The sequence below is a fragment of the Ursus arctos genome, unplaced genomic scaffold (genome assembly GCF_023065955.2).
Source record: "Ursus arctos isolate Adak ecotype North America unplaced genomic scaffold, UrsArc2.0 scaffold_2, whole genome shotgun sequence".
Classification (NCBI taxonomy): Eukaryota; Metazoa; Chordata; class Mammalia; order Carnivora; family Ursidae; genus Ursus; species Ursus arctos.
This window is the reverse complement of record NW_026622874.1, coordinates 1,865,509-1,879,335: the sequence shown is the minus strand read 5'-3', so window position 1 is coordinate 1,879,335 and position 13,827 is coordinate 1,865,509. Positions and strand designations below refer to the sequence as shown.

The window sequence follows — 13,827 nt, the reverse complement described above, 5'->3', positions numbered from 1 at the left end:
AAGTGGTTTTTAACTTGAGAATCATTTGCTTTTTTTTTTTTTTTTTTTGGAGAATGCACTTCCCCACCACCAAATTGTATTTCCTTTGTCATTAAGTGATATTAACTGACAGGGTTTAAAGTTCTGTGAATTCCATTTGAATGGGGTTTGAATTATTGAGGTTTAATGACATTTTCCTCCAAATTTTTGAGCAAATTCTTTATAATGTCCTTAGGCAGATGGGCATAAAGTATTCATGTGTTGGCTTCCCTGCTCGAGACTTACTCCTTTGTCTCTGATTTTTGCTGTTTGTTTTGTAGGAAAGTAGGTCGATCTTTTAAATGTTCACTGTTCACCTGTGTTGTCATTTAGTCATAGAGCCTCATTGTGAAATGTGACATTTTCCTGCTTTAAACATGGTAAACGCAGATGAAGGAGGGGCTGCAAGTTATTTCCTGTGAGTCAAGGGAAGACTCGAAACCGTCTCAGCTCTCTGCTTACTTCCACATTCTGGAGAGGTGGCTAGTTTCCCTTCACCTCCACGGGAGACCAGAGTTGCCCACGAGTCAGAGGGCACAGTGGGGAAGTGCCAGGACCTGGTTGTCTGTTTCACAGCTGGTCAGGCTCCTTTGCTAAGGCTCAACCAGCTCTTTGCAATTCATTTAATGTCCTTCCCAGGATGGAGAATTACTGCCTCTCCATTACGCCGTTGTGCGAGCTGGGCGTCCGGATCTATCCCTCTGACTTCATCCTGTGGTTTTGTTCTGAGCTCATAAGCCACGTAATGAGAGGGAGAATAAACAGTGGATTCCTGAGATTTCTCTCCTTCAAAAGACCAGTACAGATAGACCAGCAAAGTTCCCTTTTGAAAACGTAAATGGGTATCATGATGCTTCTTAGGTATGGAGCAAGTGTAATGCAGGATTAAAAAGTAAACTTGTTTTATGGGGCGCCTGGGTGGCGCAGTCGTAAGCGTCTGCCTTCGGCTCAGGGCGTGATCCCGGTGTTCCGGGATGGAGTCCCACATCAGGCTCCTCTGCTATGAGCCTGCTTCTTCCTCTCCCACTCCCCCTGCTGTGTTCCCTCTCTCGCTGGCTGTCTCTCTCTGTCAAATAAATAAATAAAATCTTTTTTTAAAAAAGTAAACTTATTCTATGATCCATCATAAATTCAGAGAGGAAGCCATGAGAAAGTGCTCAGCACTCTGTTAAATAACAGAAACTCAACCGAGTAAATTCAAAGATCGAATTGGTTTTATTCAACAATTCACGAATTGGACAGCATCCCACCTAGCAATAGAAAGGAGCTCTGCCAGGCTGTAGAAAAGAAAAGGTTTTTAAAGGTGGAAAGGGGGCGGGAAAGGTAATTATGAGGAAAGAATGAATTACTGTAGGCAAGGTTGCCTTCCTAAGGGAAACAGGAGTGGTCTATCCGGTGGATTATTTCGCCGAGTGTAGACCCGGTAATTCCGTGGTGACTGGTTAAACATTACATCCCAGGGTGGTTAGAACTGCAATTAGGTTTGATATTAAGTCTTGGTTTGCTAACATGGGATTTAACATAAGTGACTCCATTTTGGGCCTGCTGCCTCTTTTTTAACAATTCCAAACGTCCCCAGAAAGAGAGGGCAGGTGAAGGGTCATGCTTGCCATCAGTCCGTGGAAATAGCGCTTGGAGGAGAGCACCCTTAGGTAGGCTGGAGAAAAGGCTGCAGGCTGGAGTAAAATGTATACATTGGTGATAAATATTTAAGCCATCAGTGATTTCAGGGCACATGGACTTCTTTTGCGGAAATATGCATTCTTTTGCTGGTTGTAAATTTAATGACAGGTTAAGCCCCAGGGGATCAGGGAATTGGGAGAAGGTAAGTGGAAAAAATCTTTGTGTCATTTTTTCTGAAAGGCTCCTGTGTGTGTGCTAGGCACTGTGCTAATAGCTTCCTATGGCTTCTTCAGTTGTCATGGCAACTTAAGGGTGGCTATGATCGCCATCTTCCAAATGAAGATAATATTGGAAAAATGAAAACAGAACAGATCCTGTTCTGCTGCTCATCTCTCTTGTAACATATAAAACACTTTCCAGCCTGTGTAGGAGTTGGGCATTTGGAGATGGGTCTCCTCGTCTTTAGACGGACGGTCGAGTGGGTAGCGTCTGTATGTTTCATTGCATTCCTACAATTTGAGGTGCAGGTGGGCATCCACACAAGGTTGCCATTTGCTGCCAAACCAAACGCTTAAAAATTAAGTAAATCCCATTCCTCTTTTCTTTTTTTTTTTTTAAAGATTTTATTTATTTATTTGACAGAGATAGAGACAGCCAGCGAGAGAGGGAACACAGCAGGGGGAGTGGGAGAGGAAGAAGCAGGCTCATAGCGGAGGAGCCTGATGTGGGGCTCGATCCCATAACGCCGCGATCACGCCCTGAGCCGAAGGCAGACGCTTAACCGCTGGGCCACCCAGGCGCCCCCCATTCCTCTTTTCTTAACAATCTTTCCCATTTTCCTCTCGGAAGATGCTATATTCTTTGATGGGGGTGGAGAGGAGACAGAGCTGGGGAGCGGATGGGATTTAAAACTCTCTGCAAGAACATTTAGCATCCCCTCAGCTCCCCTGCTTCTGCGTGTCAGCTGCTAATGGAACTGGAGACTTCTCTTTCAACAGCCACCCCCTCTCTCTTTGCTCTTCACACTGACTCACAAGCTCCGTCTTCTACCTTGCACACCCTTCCCCACGGTGCTCAGTACTTAGGATCACGCTACGGCCCTTAATCATCCACCTTGAATTAGTTTTCCTTTCAGCTGTGCTTGACTGTGTGGGATTTTTCTGGATCTGCCTCGGTGTGACATAAAACCCTGCTCAGCGGGACCCGTGCATTAGAGCAGATTTTCATTTGAGCAGAGTTGTGTGTGAGGCAAACAATTACAGGAAGGATTATAATTCATTTTCCAAGTGTCAGATTCAACCTATTTCATCAGTTTTATGTTTTGTGAGGTTTTCTACCGCAATCAGATTATTGTTGACCATTATTGCCTTCAATGTGCTGTAAGTAGGAGAAATAATAATACTGATCATAAGAGCTTCCGTGTATTGAGGGTTTTCTCCGTACTCGGCATTCTTCTGAGCATTTAAAGAATATGAACTTACTTAATTTTCACAATAACCATCATCGCAAATAATACTATTACTGCTTTATTTTACAAAGACAGAAACTGAGGCACAAAGAAGTGATTTACCCAAGGTCACCTTCCAGGAGGTAGTAAAGCCAGAATGCCTATCCAGGCAATCTTTCTCTAAATCCCTCGCTCCTATTTCGCTGCTCATCATTTTAAAAAATACATGGCATTTATGAGCAATCACTTCCTTCCGTGATGTGGCTGCGGGGCTAAGCTCTAGATTTCCTCTCACTCGCTCCTTTCTCCAAGACGAGCTACGAGCCCTGTCCGTCAAGAAACCCTTCCATCACTCACGTCTTTCTGACGGCACCCACAGTGGCACGATGGCCACAGACGGCAGATGCTGCTTGGTGCCCGAGTTCTGCAAACTCTCCTAACCTCTGGGTTGGATCACAAAGACCGGGGAGTCAGCATGTGTGTGCTTCTCTGTCCGTCTCCTCCGGAGGCTCAGGGTGCTTGCCTAGAATCCGCCGCCGCGGGGAGTCCTGTGGGAGGAAGAGAACGGCAGTACAGGCTTTTCGACACAGGCGTCTGGATTTGCGAGTCTCGGGAGCACCTGAAACCACCACCCAGACGAAATGCAAAATACAGCACCGACAAAGCAAACAGAAGACTAGCCAGTGGGGGGGGGGGGTAGGAAGAAAAGGGCACGGCAGCCCTCAAGGCCCGCGGGGCTCCACAGGGGTGATGCTGAGGGAGAGAAGCTGGGAAGGAAAACGTGAAAACCACGGCTGTAGAAAAGGTTACTTCTGTACTTTTCGAACATACCCTCTTAAATGAATACTGGCCTGGAGTTCAAGGCAGGGTTCAGTAGCTTCAGGGGTCACAAGAATCTGGCAACGCTGGAGGGGGGACAGATTTTTAAATAACATTTACAATCTAGGGCACCTGGATGGCTCAGTGGGTTAAGCGTCTGCCTTCAGCTCAGGTCATGGTCTCGGGGTCCTGGGATCGAGTCCCGCGTTGGGCTCCCCGTGCAGTGGGGAGTCTGCTTCTCCCTCTGCCTGCCCCTCCCCCTGCTTGTGCTCTCTCTCTCTCAAATAAACAAATAAAATCTTTAAAACACTATTTGCAAATATAATTAGAGCAAACAGGAACAGGCCTGTTCAAACTCTGTTAATATGTATTTCAATCTTAGTCCACTTTGTTCTGAAAAGACCTAGAAAGGAGTGCGTTGACCCAGGCCAGCTCTTGTGGGGCGCACGAGCCGCGTGACCATGACCGTGCTGCCTACGAGACTGTCGGTGACCCGCCCAGACCTATCCTGTCCCAAAGCTCAGGTGGGAGAGCAGAGCGGGCCCAAGCTCTGCCCGGAATCCAAACTCACTGAGGCTGTGAATCTGGGACCTGGAAATTAGCTCAGAGAAGAGTCAGCCTAGCATTTCCCAAGATGTGTGTTAGGAAATGGACTCTAATGGGGAGAAGCTAGGGGTTTCTTTTGAACCAGTTTCCTTACTGTGGGACTCCTCAGAGCCATTAATGTGCCAGCGTGCTCTGGGAATCTGTAAGCGGGTGGGAGAGGACGGGCACTCGTCCAGCCCGTTTGGGCATGAACTGCTTTCCACGTAACGTCATGCATCAGATATTCCTTGAAGCCCCTGTATTTCCACAAATGCTGTTCGGAAGCAGTATGCCTTTCACAGATGAGAACACTGAGGTGAAGGGCTGGGTTGAGGGGGGTAGGTGCTGGTCACCGCAACCCCTCCTCCCTTCCGTCAGGTTTTCAGACTCTCAGGCAAACGTTCTTTTCAGCACATGTGCTACCTTGAGAACAGTACGTGATTCCAGAGCGGGTAATCGCAGGGTTCCGTGTGCTTAGCAGCAGAACGACTGCACAATTGGCAAATCAGGGCTTACGTGTGGGAAAGATAATCGACAGACTTGTGCGTCCATTGAGAACTGCACTCGTCAAGACACCTGCAAAAAGTCTGTAATCCAGTTTGGAAACCAAAGTACTGAGCAGTCTTCAAGTGAATGTGACCACCCAGGATGGGGCCAACAGCATACTTTGTGAGACCCAGTACCAAGTGAAAATTGGGGGGGCCTCTTGTTAAAAAATGAACAAGGACATCAAGATGGTGAGAGCAGAGCAAGTGCACCAAGCGTGGGGTCCCTGTAGCTCTGGGTCCTCTGCGGTCCACGGCCAGATGCCACGAACCCTGGTGCTGAAGGAGTAGACTTGGCAACAAGTACTTTGGGGACTCAGGAAGAGGCAAATCCCCACAGACTGAACAGTGAAGACCACAGTGAGATGTTGGGGTTTGATCTGAGCCTGAAGTGGCAAGTGAGCTGAGGATTCTGGGCAAAGACAGAGCTGGGAGCGAGCGTGGCTGCAGAGCCCTTGCACACAAAGCCAGGAAAGACCCGGATAATCCTGGAAGGGCCTGCGCGCCTGGCCCAGGGGGTGTGTGGATGGAGCCCTGCAGGCTTCAGGGGACACTGAGGATCGTGATTGGGCCAGGACCTGGCAGCACTGGAAGAAAGCCCCACAAAGGGCATGCGTTAAGGGGTGAGGAGAGTGGGGAGGCAGAGAGTTTGTGGCCAAGATGAAAGAGGGAAGAGACAGGATTGGGAAATAACGGTGGAAGGTCGATTGTGTCCACTTGACGCCCTGTTGTTTGGTCAAACACTTTAGATGTTGCCGTGAAGGTAGTTTTGAGGTATGATTAACATTTAAATCAGTAGACTTGAGCAAAGCAGATGACTCTCCACTCTGAGGGGCAGCCTCATCCAACCCATTGCAGATTTTAAGAGCCAAGACTGAGGTTTCCAGAAGAAAGGAACTTGGCCCCAAGACGACCACACAGACACCCTGCCTGAGTTCCCAGCCTGCCGGCCTCTCCTGTGGATGTTGGACTCACCAGCCCCTACAATCGCAAGCCAATTCCTGAAAATACATCTCTCTGTGTATGTACATGTGTATGTGTCCCGTTGGTTCTGTTTGTCTGGAGCACGCTGACTAGTACAGACAGTGCCTGTGAGAGCAAGAAGGAGATGGAACCGAGAGCCCTGACAAAGCTGCGTCCTAGTGACTGACAGGCCATAAGGAATGAGCCAGAAGGAACAGCGGGCATGTTTCCAGCACCTGCAGCTGTGCCTGCTGGAGAAGGACCAACCTGTCAACAGAAATGGGGGACACCAGGAGAAAGGGGCAGTTCTGATATCCAGTGGGCATGTGGAGAAACAGCAAAGAGATTGGCTGATATCGATGCTTTTTATCTAATTGTGATGGTTCTTCACTGCCCTGCAGCTGCCATTCCCAGACAGTGACCATTTGGTGGGACACTGACAGGAGTCACACTCCCTCTGCTCAGCAAGCCCAGTCACTCTGTTCAAGTCTCCGTAAGGTTAAGGTTGTGGCCTGACATTAAGAATGAGAGCACTCAACACGTCTTCGGTTCTGGCTTCTGTCCCCTTTTCCTTCAGTTAAAAGGACAGAGGGCGGAGGCAGAGTTGGAAGCCCCAGCGGGCGCGCGGCCGGCAGGAGAAGGTCTCTGTTCTGTAGCTCGTGCTGTCATCCCCGTTTGGTGCTGGCCCTGCGCCTACATCTTCCCCAGAATTTATGAAATTCTAAGGACATGTTTAGCTCCTAGGGAAGCAAGCGGCACGTTGGTAATGCAGGTAACCAGATGTCAGAAGCAAAATAGAAATGAACTGAAACAAGAGGCAGCTCAAGTGGAAATGCAACAGAGAACAATTAATATTCCTTAGGCAGCACGTAATGGAGGCAAACAAAGGATTAATTGCCCAGTGTCGATTTAGAAGATGATCGGGGCTGCTCAGAAAGGTCAGTTTGGGGTGCAGACGCGTTCTGAAGTAAATGAGCGCCTGGGAGGCCCAGGTTCTTACAAAGGGGACGTATTAGCAGACCACAACCTCAGGGACAAAGTCGGGCTTATTTTCAACAATTTTTCAAGTACCAGTGTGGCAGGTAGTATTGTTCAGAGGAGGCATAAGCGGGAAATCGCTTCCCTAGGCTCCCTTGGGAGACGTTCTTACAAAGCCAGCCTATTGTCTGTTACAAAATAGTCTCAATTTGTGCACTTAGGTGAAGAAATCAGGGAATCGTTTACGCTCTCCTGTTTGCCTTGGCTCAGATGGGGCTTAGTAGGTCTTTCCCAAGGGAAACGTACTTATTTCCAAAATTCTCCCTCCTCGGTCCCTCCAGCCCCTACTCCCTGAATAAATAGGTTCCTTTTTTTTTTTAAGATTTATTTATTTATTTTAGAGAGAGAGAGCATGAGCAGGAGGGGTAGAAGGAGAGGGAGAGGATCCCAAGCAGACTCCACACTGAGGGCGGAGCATGACGCAGGGCTCGATCTCAGGACCCCCAGAGCACGACCTGAGCGGAAACCGAGAGTCAGACGCTTAACCGACTGCGCCCCCGGGCGGCCCTGAATGAGTGTGTCCTAAATGGCATGATAATCTGCGAGCTCCATCATGGCCCCTTACGTGACGTGTCTCAAGGTCTTCATCCTGGCCACATTTTTTTTAGATATAATCCCATTTGGTTAAAGTCCCTCTTAAAATATGATGGCCAGAGCTCAGTACAGTGCTTCAGAAGTGGCCGCCCCATGTGGACTTCGGCCCTTCCTCTGAAAGCAGGCTAATGCGGATGCTCTGGTTTGCAGCCTTGTTCTTTCCGTGGTCACAAGTTCCTTGTGACCTCAGCCATACAGCAGAGCGGGTGGAGTCAGATAGGACCCACAGGGGACTGTCTACCTTTCACAATTAGATGACCCTTGCTGTCTTTTGTTGCCCTGAGCTTTCATTCCTGTATCTCTGCAGTGAGACCAGTAATACCCACCTCGTGCAGTTGTCAGGGATGGGATGGGATGTGCTGACACCTCAGCAGCAACCTGCTCCGTAGCTCGTGGCCTCGAAGCTCAGGACCAGGAGACCCTTTCCTCCCTTGTAAGTCGCGTAGCTCAAGGTCAGGGGGAGGCCGGAGGCACGAGTGTGTGTGTGATCTTCAGCAGAGATTTCATACATCTCCAAAGCGTGCGGCCCCATTAACGGTACAGGGACGAGGGTGGTGAGTCCCGAGGGGCGTGGACGAGGGGCTTTTCCTTCCATACCCTGTGCTGCTCCGCGCAGTCACTAGTGGTGAGAGACCGAGGGCAACTGGCCAGAGTGACATGTCGCGAAAATCTGGGAGACGGAGCTACAACCTTGTTTCTCAGGAACCAGACCGAAAGATTGTAGCTAGTTAACCAGATCGGTGCTAATGAGGGGACACTGAGCAGGGACGTGAAAATAAACGAAGGCCCCCAAGTGAGAATGAGCAGAAGCTGTGCATTCAGAGCCCTACGGCGAGGGAGCCGGCCACTACCGCTGGCATTTGGTGAAGGCTGAGAGGCAGGTGGGGGAGCTTCATGGCGGGCAGGGAAGGCGTCGGGTGTGCCCGGCCGCAGGGGGTGGTAGCAGGACTGGGGCATACTGTGCGATTGGTGGGTTAGGGTGCATATGTGGCTTCCTCCGGTTGATCCTGAACTGAGAGTGGGCAAGAGGAGGACAACCGGAGCATTATTAACCAAGCCCTCACCATCTTGGAGCCGATTTCTACAGGAGTTCCGGTTCGGCTTTCTGGACTCGTTGCTGCAGGTCATGTGTCAGAGGCCTGTATTCTTAGATACAGTCTGTCCAGATGTCCATTTGTACTTTCAGTCTCTGAAAAAGCCCTCTCCCGCCCTCTGCCTCCTGCAGACGATTTTTAGAATCCTGGGTAGGTGCCTGGGAGCCAGTTCTAGGGACCAGGGTGGAGGTCACCCGACTGTGGGTTAACACGTGAAATCCCAGCTCCGACTTCAGTGCTTGGCACAGATTAGACGCTGAACATGTTTTGTGCGATAAATGCGTGAATTAACAAATTAGAGCGTGTTCCAGGCCCACGCGAGGGGCGCCTGGGTGGCGCAGTCGTTAGGCGTCTGCCTTCGGCTCAGGGCGTGATCCTGGCGTTCTGGGATCGAGCCCCACATCAGGCTCCTCTGCTATGAGCCTGCTTCTTCCTCTCCCACTCCCCCTGCTTGTGTTCCCTCTCTCGCTGGCTGTCTCTATCTCTGTCGAATAAATAAATAAAATCTTTTAAAAAAAAAAAAAAAGAACCACACGAGACTTAAAGCCGCTTCACATGAGAGCTGGGATCCAAGACTGGAAAAGGCCTCATATCTGTGTGAGCAAGAAGTTTCTAACATGGGAGCTTTCCAGCTTCTGCACAGGCCAGCCGCACGAGAGTTACCTCCCTGTGGTGGGCAGGGGCTAAACGGTAACCTCCCTGGGATTCAGTGGACGGAATGTTCTGGAAGCTGAAAATGGTGCACCTCACTGGACCATGTGTTGAAGGGTGGAAGAGATGGCAAGAGTTAACGTGGCTCTGGTTTCTTCATCACAGCTCAGTGAGTGTGAGCTAACATCATCATCGTTACTTCACACAGCTCACAACACACGGCACCTGTGCCTCCCCATTTGACGTCGGGCCCCGAGCAGGTGTGCACCCCCAGGGGCCTGGCCACACCCTCACTCTGCATGTCGGACGTGCTGACAGAGCAGTGTCCTCCCCAAAAGCTGACCCACAACAATTCAGTCACATTTCTGACATTGCCCTCAGGTGGATGAAAATACACTATTTATTATGACAATAAATCTTGATATGCAGAAAAATACCACTTTAAACCAATGAGTTTTGTTCTGTTTTTATTTTTATTTTTATTTAAGATTTTATTTATTTATTTGACAGAGAGAGAGACAGCCAGCGAGAGAGGGAACACAAGCAGGGGGAGTGGGAGAGGAAGAAGCAGGCTCCCAGCGGAGCAGGCAGCCCGATGCGGGGCTTGATCCCAGGACCCCGGGATCACGCCCTGGGCCGAAGGCAGACGCTTAACGACTGAGCCACCCAGGCGCCCCTGTTCTGTTTTTAATATTGAGGTAAAACTCTAACTCGCAAAGCTTGTTGAATACATACATACAAATTTTGTTTCTTTTAGCAAAAATTTATTAAAAACGTTTCACTGGATTTCTTTGAGGGCTTAGTCAGACCTAAGAAATGCATTTATTTTAACAACTATATTTAAAAAGACTCATTTAGGTGAATTTTATTGTCCCATTTTTTTTTTACTTCGTCTTTCATATTTTAATTGGAAGAAATTGGAATGTATTATCTTGGTACAATGACTTTCGAGAATACTCCTCATACCCTTGAATCATTCTGCATACGTCAACCGTTACTGCTCAAGCATCTTTTATTATAATTAGCTGTCACTTCAGTCCTTATTGTTGAATTCACCAAAATATAACTGTCATATTTTTAAAAACCTTTCCTGCAGTTTAATTCCCCCTGGAAACTGCGTGTAGAAAATTAGCTCCTCTGCCTTGCAGCCGTTGTATGATGGCCTTCCTAACCCCCTCCCACAAGCTGCAAAATTACTTCTCTGTTGTTACAGTCAGAGTTGAAGGTACCACGTTTAGACCCTAAGAACAGCCTAAAAATACTCCTGCACTTCTGAATTAATTGCCTATGGTGTGGGATATGTTTGTTCTAGAAATGGTGGGTCTGAATGTCATTCTCAGAGGCCCGTGGGAGAAATCATGCTTCACAACAAAGCAAGATGAAGATAAACCAAACACATAGATTCAAGTGTTAATAGCTTTCTAGTTTTCAACAAGAGCTTTATCTGTTTTTCATTATTTTTTTAAAGAGAGAGAGAAAGAGTGGGGTTGGGGACATGGGGCTCGATCCCAAGACCCTGAGATCCTGACCTGAGCTGAAATCAAAAGTCGGACACTTCACCGACTAAACAACCCAGGAGCCCCAAGAGCTTATACCTTTTAAAAATTTCCCATTGATTTCTTTACTCCTCACGGCCAGGCTGTGAGATACATAGGACGGTTTTAGAAACTTCATTTACTGATCAGGGAACTGTTTCCAAAAGGCTAATTGAGGAAAATGTCCTGGAGTCATTCTATCAGTGAACATCAGAATTAGGACTGGAACCCAAACCTCTGGTTTCTGGAACACTCTTTTGCCCATGGTATACTGTTTTTCTTAAAGTTGTCTGAGTCCACGTACATAACAGCATCCCACATTTACAGTAATATCCCAAAGACCTAGAAACTCGACATCCGAGAGCCTCCTCTAACTGGAATGCAGCCAAGAACCAAGGAACATACAGAAAGACCCCGCATAGCCTTTTCCCTACTAGAACACCCCTTTGGCCTTCTCACAAATGTGTTTATTCTTAGGTTCACCACAGGTCTGATTGATATCCAAGCTGTGGCCAATAAGAAGTCACAAGTCCGGGAAGAACGCTGACAGCTCAGACAATGAGAACTATCCTTGGGGCAGGAGTAAACACTGACCATTAAAAGCAACACATAGGGGTGCCTGGGTGGCTCAGTCAGTTAAACGTCCAACTGGACTCTTGGTTTCAGCTCAGGTCATGATCTCAGGGTCGTGAGAACAAGCCCTGCGTTCGGCTCCATGCTCAGCGCAGAGTCTGCTTGTCCTTCTCCCTCCCCTTCTGCCCCTCCCCCCACTCACACACTCTCTCTCTCTCAAATAAATAAATAAATAAATATCCTTAAAAAATAATGATAAAATAAGTAAATAAATAAAAATAAAAGCAACACATAGATTCGAAATTCCTAGCGCTCCAGAACCAATCAGTCTAAGCCAGCCTCGCGTGCCTCCCAGCCAGCTCCGGGGCCCTGGGCCTTCAGGATGACTGCAACTTTCCCTTGAGGATGAGGGAAGACTGTCTGCTCACCGCTTCCTGTTCTGGACACAAGAGGCGTGCTTCAACTTGGTAGAGAGCAGTCTGTCCCGACGGCGGAAGGCTTCGCCCCCAGAGCAGTCAGCTGTCCTCCCCCAGCTCCGGGCGGCTTGGATCTCTAGAGCACAGCCGTCCCATAGAGCTGTCCTGCAAGCCGCTAAGGAGAGCCAGTACGTAATTCAAAACTTTCTAGTAAAAGAAAGGAAAGTCAAATTGATGTTAATATATTTTATCAAATTTCAAATGCCCTAAATATGATTGTTTCAACATGTCATTACTAAGGAACATTTAATAATGAGATATTTTTACCTTTTTTGTCCTGAGTCTTCAGGATCCAGTGGGCACTTTACACGCAGAGCGCATCTCAGCTCGCATGCCCGGATCTCAGGTGCTTGCTCGGCGGGTGGGGCCCCGGCAGTCACGGCAGCGTGGGTCTGAGCCTCGCACTCTCTTTAAGTAGGAAGAAGACAGTCTTTTCTAAGTTAATCACAAGCCTAAAGAGCTAAGGTGTTGCCTCTGAAAAACTAGTTTTATATCAGCCCAACAAGCCAACTTGAGCCACCTCGGAAGTCAGAGGGCCCAGGCCTCCGCGGGAGCATCAGGACACGGACGTGGGAAAGGCCTTTCATGCCGTCAGCACGTGGCACTGATGAGAATGGCTCATCTTACTTCCACATTTATGGAGTAGGCTCCGCCTTCTGCTAATTGAGTTTGATGTTGTTCTTGGAAGTCAAATGTTTATCTTTATCTGCCTTGAGCTTTCAGGAGACAACACCTCTAGAATGTGCTTTGCCTGCCGCGCACTAGTGTCATTCCCCTTCATGCATTCAGTCATTCACTCATTCATTCATTCAGCAGAGATTCCCTCAGCAGCCGCTGTGTGCTCGGCTGTACTGAATGTGCTGGGCGTAAAAGATGCAGAAGCCGGGTCCCTTTCCTCTCAGGAGCTCATATTACACTAAGAAGATAAGCAAGTGAGAAAATATTTCTAATACAGTTCGATGTGCGTTTAATTAATAAAACTGGAGGTGGGGTCGGGGACAGCTCCCTGGAGGAGCTGACACTTGGGCTGGACCCGAAGGATCCGTGGAGAGAAGTGACGTGAGGAAAGAGAAGGAAGCTTTTCCTTTGCACGGAGCGGTCGTAGACACGGCTGCTTCGGAGAAGAGGCCATTGCCCATGTGGCTGTTATGATGCCTCCTTGAGTGGAGGGGGGCGGTCTCTGTCATGCAGAGAAGGGTGGACTCAGCCTCGAGTTTTGCTGGAAAGCTTCGAAGAGTTTTTAGGCAGAAGAGTGACAGCTGTGGAAACGTGGATGGAGGCTTGGAGGCTGGAGTATTATTATGGACTCCACTGGGGAGGATGCTGCCGACGGCTTGGGGGACGGCAGGACGGGTGCTGGAGAAGGTGCGTTCCTGAACCAAGCCCTTGGCCATCAGGCAGGGTAGGAGGGGCCCCCGGCTGGCTCACCACGAGTCTCCAATCGAGGCCCCTTGTTGTCACGCTCCCCTGAGAGAAGTCAGATCAGCCCATGTGACTACGCAGGGGGCTATAACGTTCCATTTCTGTAAACAGAGAAAGCCCCTAACATTAGGGGCATGTATGTGAGCGTGTGTGCCCATGTGCACCGAAGAGGACACACAGCAAACTTCACAGTGATGGCTCCGGAGCAGGAGCAGAAACAGAGGAAGAAGGGCTTCCGCTCGCTCTCTAGAGACGTCCGCACTGCTCCAAAGTACTCCTCTGTGTTGAGTAAACGTGCGTATTTAAATGGAGGGATATTTTAGAATATATTTGATTTTAATTCAATACAGTAGTTGCGTATGTCATAATAAGCACTTATTATATATGTGTGTGTTTGTACATGTGTATATGGGTGTATATGTGTGTGTGTGGAGAGATTATAGT

The 13,827-nt window shown here is 48.6% G+C and overlaps 1 protein-coding gene across 8 annotated transcripts in view; it reads left to right on the top strand.

Annotated features, from left to right (window-relative positions):
• Positions 1–13,827, top strand: part of PLD5 (phospholipase D family member 5) — a 385,783-nt gene that overhangs the window by 254,103 nt on the left and 117,853 nt on the right. The gene's annotated exons all lie outside the window — the stretch shown is intronic.